This window comes from Gymnoscopelus braueri, assembly GCF_963280865.1.
Source record: "Gymnoscopelus braueri genome assembly, chromosome: 6".
Classification (NCBI taxonomy): Eukaryota; Metazoa; Chordata; class Actinopteri; order Myctophiformes; family Myctophidae; genus Gymnoscopelus; species Gymnoscopelus braueri.
Genome location: NC_137607.1, coordinates 10,981,854 through 10,988,311, shown reverse-complemented (window position 1 = coordinate 10,988,311; position 6,458 = coordinate 10,981,854). Strand labels below are relative to the sequence as shown.

General features: G+C 43.6%; 1 pseudogene across 1 annotated transcript; it reads right to left on the bottom strand.

Annotated features, from left to right (window-relative positions):
* Positions 1-485: 485 nt before the first annotated feature.
* Positions 486-2,004, bottom strand: LOC308086777 (excitatory amino acid transporter 1-like; annotated as a pseudogene). The gene has a single exon. The product of its transcript is annotated as an excitatory amino acid transporter 1-like (transcript).
* Between the last annotated feature and the right edge of the window lie 4,454 nt (positions 2,005-6,458).

The window sequence follows — 6,458 nt, the reverse complement described above, 5'->3', positions numbered from 1 at the left end:
TTGAGTAGAAAACCCTGTTTGACGATCATTGTCCCTAATTTGGAAAAAAAAAAAGAAAAGGACAATAAATTGTATTTGTGTTTGACGCACCCTATGATAATATATACCGATTTGTGAGTTTTGAATACAATCTGTAGAAAAAAGAAAGAGAAGCAAACCTAGTCAGGCCGAAATGAGTGTGGCCAATATGGGAAGTTGTGTCATGATCAAGGGACTCTGGGTGGACGATTGTATGACCTGCTTCTCAAAAGTTGGGAACGATGTACAAAAAAGAATTTCACCCACTTTTTTACCTTGTAAACCTGTGATGTGACAATAAAACTGATTCTGATTCTGATTCTGAAGTTACAGGCCAAAACATAAGATAACTGGTGTAGTGCCACCATTGAAGCCATATTCTTACACTGCTATCAGCAGCTCTGCTTCACCAACCAAACCAATGCAATATTCATCTTGCTAATCGGGAAGCAAAGGGCCTTTGGGTCTCACACGATGGTCTCACTGTAGCAGCGTTTGTGCAAGTCTTGACAGATGAGTTGGTAGCAGCGTTTCCCCATTCTCCTCAATGACAGGGTTGCCCAGTTCAGGATCTTCGTTTTGTAGTTCTGCGCGGGACAGATGCTCCACAATGCCCGCGCCAAGAGAGTCACCCAGCACATTGATGGTGGTGCGCACGCGGTCTAGGAACCAATCCACCATGAGGATCAGTGTTATGCCCTCCATGGGCAGTCCCACCGATGCCAATACGATCACCATGGTAATCAGCCCAGCCTGAGGGATGCCTGCTGCTCCAATGCTGGCAAGGGTTGCCGTGAGACTGATGGTGACAACCTGGCCAAAGTTGAGGTCCATGTTATAGACCTGAGCGATAAAAATGGCTGCCACAGCCTCATAGAGGGCAGTACCATCCATGTTGACGGTGGCACCCACAGGGAGGACAAATCGTGTCACTCGCTTATCCACATGGTTGTTTTCTTCCAGACAACGGAAGGTGATTGGCAGGGTGGCAGTACTGGAGGAGGTGCCCAGAGCGGTGAGGAGTGCCTGAAGCAATCCTCCAATGAAGATGTATGGGTTCCTCTTAGTCACCAGGAAAAACAGCAGTGGCAGGACAAGCAGGCCGTGGATTTGAAGGCCCAAAATGACAGTCAGAGTGTACATCCCAAGCTGACTTCCCACCTCTGTAAGGTCATTCATCTCCATGATCTTCCCCGCAATTAGGAACAGGATGCCCACGGGTGCATACCAGATGATGACGGCAACAAGTCTCATGATGGCTTCGTTGAGGCCGTTGAAGAATTCCATGAGCACTTTTCCCTGCTCCTTCATTTTGCTGATGACCAGTCCAAGGCATAGGGAGAATACCACTAAGCCCAGAACATTCACGCCAGGAGAGGAACCTGCTACGGGCACTAGCTCCTCCACTGTCTCCACTACAGTAACGTTGTCCACAGTCACATTCGTGGTGGTTATGATCTTCTTGTACACGGTTTTGTACTGCTTGAAGCAAGCCTCCACCAGGTTAGGGGGGATCATGTTCCTGATGAGGTCCAACATGGCATCGGCAGCCTGTACCGGTTCTAAGGTCCCACCAGAAACCTCAGGGCTGTCGCTGAGGCCATTTCCTGGCCTGAGGACCACAACCAAGACGATGCCCAGGAAGACGGCGAGGAGGGTGGTCACCATGTAATATGCCAATGCACGCATTCCCATCTTGCCCGATGCTTTGTTGTCTAGAGAGGCGATGCCTGTGACCAGACTGGAGACTACCAGTGGTATCATCACCATCTGCAACATCCTCATCAGCATCTCTCCAGGATAGGAAAAGTACTTGATCTGCGACATCGTGAGGTTATGTGGGCGCAGAGCAAAGCCCAGGATCACTCCCACTATAACCGCAGCAATGGTGAAAAGAACAAAGAGGTTCCTCATTAGGAAGTCTTTCACATTCTCCGCAGTGATGGAGCGGAACCTCTTCTTCATACTGTTGGCTCTTCGTTCCATTATTGCCCTTTTGGGAGAAAAATAATTGATTATTGATTGACTGGGCTCAGGGCCCTGTGCTGCAGTAGTGGTGTTCAATCAGAGCTTAACAACCAGTGATGTTTGCTCTTGTGATCGGGTGATGGCTTTGGTGACTACAGCAACGGTACTGAGTATAGTTATCAAAAGGAGCGCCTTCGAACGCGTCTTCGAACGTCTTGAAGGCTGTCTCTGAGCGTCTTGAAGGTCAAGCGTCTATATCTGATGATTCTAAATGATTCTTGAAGTTCCTACATCAATGTCAATGTGGAACTGGGAACGCACTGCTATTATGCTGTTTGGCGGGGTTTACTCACGCCATGATGAGGTCACAAGTTAGTCATGCCCAGATATGGAGCTCCATGTCATGATGTGTTTTAGCTACGTCCTTGTCCAGGTAAAGACCAGCACTGGTTGGAGGGGGCTTGCCAAAGCACCTGCTCAAGGAGGGAGGTGTTGTGAGAAACACGAGTGGTTCAACAAGTTAATCATCAGTTTACATTACGGTGATTCTCAGAACCACATTTGATCTGTGTATTTTTTCAATCTAATATGGGACCCCGATCTCCACTTAAGATCTTCAGTGTTAATTTGGACTCTTACTGGTACAAATGTTTTTCCTTGGCCTCTAGGGAGTACACATAGTTTTACACAGATCGGTGCAGTTATAGGTAAAAACACAAATCGGCCTGTTGTAGCACCACCATGAGGCTGATTTGAACATTTTCAAATAGCATTTCTTTGTGCGTGCAAAATTGCACGGAAATTGCGTTCATGATTTGAGGCATTTTGTTCAAAACAGGCCACCCCTGCAAACTTTGGAAGCCATTCTTAGCCAATCAGGATGGAATATGAAAAATCTGAAAGACACATTTCGTTTAATGACTATAGAGATACTGTGTACCGATTAGCGTGACAAAATATGTAGGAGTACTGTCAACAAATGTGTTTAGCAAAAAGCGGGCCTCCATAACAGGCCCATGTGAAAAAATTGAAGCAGAGGCTGAGGTTCTGATTTGTCATTCAGGGAGTGTGTGTGCACAGTTTCGCTGCAATCAAGCCAAAAAAGTGCTGGAGATTTAGCTACTCACAGACGGACGGATGGACGGACGGAAACACACACACACGCACGCACGCACGCACGCACGCACACGCAGCGTCCGATTGCGGTGAAACTTTACACGCACCTTAGCACTTTGTTGAGGAACAAATGCCCCCCTTTTAACATTGCCCTATTATAGTGCCACCAGGAGGCCGATTTTTGCTAAACCTTTTTTTTATATTACTCCTAGAAATGTTGTCCAAACATCATGTGCAAATCGGTACATATCATCTCTATAGTCAAGTGATCAAGAAGGTCCCGTCCCATTTTTCATATTCCATCCTGATTGGCGAATTTAAAACATTGCTGGCCAACAATAACCTACCTGACCTGGCGGAGACCTGTGTTCCGAGGAGCACTTTTTCTAGTTTATATTAAATGTGGCGCGCATTTGAATCACAAAGAAGCGTACACCCGGAAATAACGAACAAATAACAAACCCAGCCCCGTCTAATATAATGTTAAACGATTTAAAAAAATACAAAAAAAACAAGCTATATTCAACAGCCACTAACTAAAGAACGGAGGGTCGCGGTGACACGCTTTTCCCCCCCGATGGAAGCAAAGACACTCCTCCGTCTTTTACGACACTCGTGTGTTGATCGTCCTGGAGCAAAATATTCTGTGGCTCTTGAAAGGTTAGTAAAAACACTCAAAAACGCTGGCAAGATTTTTTCATTTATTTACTCCCGGCAGTCAATGAGTTAACGGGTGCCGAAATTTCCCAAAACATGAGTTTGTTAGATCATGGTACTTTCACGTTTCAATGTTCAATGATGCTGTAGGTTATTTTACCTATGATCCTAGATTACCGAGGCTGTGTTTACATTGCTTACTGTATGTGTAAATTGTAATTGTAAATTGTGTAATGTTCATGGGGTGCGAAATATCCCCAAATGTGACACTGTTTGTCTCATGTCCCAGACGGACATGCTTATGGGAGATCACTTGACAAAGGATTTTCAGTTTGTGGGGTAGTGTGGGTGATGCTATTTGGTTCAAACAGATTGAGTGAAAAGGTTGAAGCTCTGTATTGTGGTCATTGTTGTGTAGTGTTTGCTCAGTAATCCTGTCTCTCCAACTATTTAGTGAATGGAAAGTGCTGTGTGTGTGTGTGTGTGTGTGTGTGTGTGTGTGTGTGTGTGTGTGTGTGTGTGTGTGTGTGTGTGTGTGGTGGTAAACGTACTCAAATGTATCAGTACTGCAATGTACAATGTATTATCTCTGTTTCAAGTAAAAGTCCAGAATAAAATGTACTTGAGTACAAAAGTATTGGCTACAAGTAAAAGTACCCATTATGAAGAATGTCCCATTTCACAGGTTTTCAAATGTATAGCATGTATAACAATCTTTTGAAAATAGCAGATCTACAAGCTCACAACGCGTCGCATCACGACAAGTTGTGAGCTTGCAGATCTGCTATTTTCAACTAGCCAAAGTTTAAATAGGGCTGAAGTGGTTAATGTACGCTTTGTAATAATAATGCAAATCTACAAAGTAACTAGTAACTAAAGTTTTCTAATCATTGTAGTGGAGTAAAAAGCATTATTATTTGACTTTTGAGATGTAGGCCTAATGGAGTAGAAGTAAAAGTACCACAAACTTTTACTTAATAAGTACTGTCAGTTACACTCTACAAGGAGTGGGTCTCCAGTCACCAGACACTAGCTTTGACAAATCCAAATAAGAGACACCTGTCTAATAAAAATGGATAAGGATAAGATAAAATCTAACCGTATGCACAGTGTTTATCTACCACAATGGGATTGTTAACTCTCACTCACGCTAATATGTCCATAATTTTCGTGCCATGGAAATCCCAAACAATAAATTATTAGTTACCCGCGCCAGCGTCTACACGCTGCGAACCGACTAGCCAGTCAGTGAGGATGCCAGGTTGGAGAAAAACAAGTGCCAGAAACAAGCAAGCTGATTCATGAAAAAACAAAAGCCACAGAGAGCAACACGGTGGATCTATATGGGATCTGAAGGGGTCCGCGATGTTTCGCGCGGCTCCCAAGACTCCCAGGGCGTCCGCGGACCCCCAGGGGGTCCCCCAGGTATTTTTTTCTCTTTTTTTAAAAATCAGTTAATACATACAGAGAGAGGGACACGGAGGGACCAACAAGCACATAGGGGGAAGGGGCGTGCAGCGCCCCGACCCTCTAGTGTATTATATTACAACCTGTATTATAGTACATGCACAGTATAGCTGTTTGAACTTGTAAGTCGTGTCATTAATTTGAACTTGTAAGTCGTGTCATTAATTACCAAAAATAAGAATAGCTTTTAGTTTCCAAAAAAGAGATGATTCCTTATTTCAAGGACTGTTTGGAACCCTACCAGCCACTATGTTGAGAAACACCACTTCAGATGAGGACGATAAACCTCCATTCTGTGCTATTCATACGTCGTACTTTGTGGTATGACTGTCGCACAACAAAAATACGGTTCTTTACCGGAATAGCATAAACTGTTTTGGTTAAAGAACCGTTACAAGCCTACCTATTATCCGACTATAAACTGACCATGTTGCCTGTGAATACTGACAATGTTGCTGCAATGTTATTACCCAATATGTTCTTGCTCTCATCTTGGTCTTCTTCCTCGTCCTCACTGTCCAGCATTGGTACAGTCTCTATAGAATTAACCAAAATGTTATGTTAGGGAAACATTAGCCAAAAATAGCCAATCTACAAGCTCACAATGCGTGGCCACACATGGTGAGCTTGTAGATGGGCTATTTTTGACCAAGAGACTAGGGCCCCTTCTTGAGAGGCACCTTATGCCTAATCTTATTAGGCATGTTTTTATTATTTTGAAAACCTTTTAAATTCTACAAGCTCACGTGTTGATGTAGATCAGCTATTTTCAGTATTTTATATGTAAAAAAAAAAAAAAAAAACATAGCCCAATAAGATTATGCATAAGGTGTCACACAACCTGGTGTTAACAGGAAAAAAAAGTCCAAGTGCAGAAACAACTCAGGTTTAGAGGGTTTTTAGTGGTTTAGACCTGACACTTTAAGCAGCAAAAGTTGTAAGCTGTAAAATAATTATTCAAAAATCAATATACAAAATCCCAAGTTCCCTCAGCTGCTGTCGAACATGTTTGCTTTGGTCTGACCCTTTCGACATACTCTTATTTATCAAATGGATGGCAAAATCTCTGATTAGTGGATCACCTTATATATACCACCCACCTGTCCTAGTCCCTCCTCATCCTCATGCCCACACCTGTTGTGTTATGATAATGAGGGGGAGGGTATATTGTTACTATGTCACTAAAGGGCTGTTTTTCTATTGGCACGTTTGACCCTCAAGGTTTCAGCCTC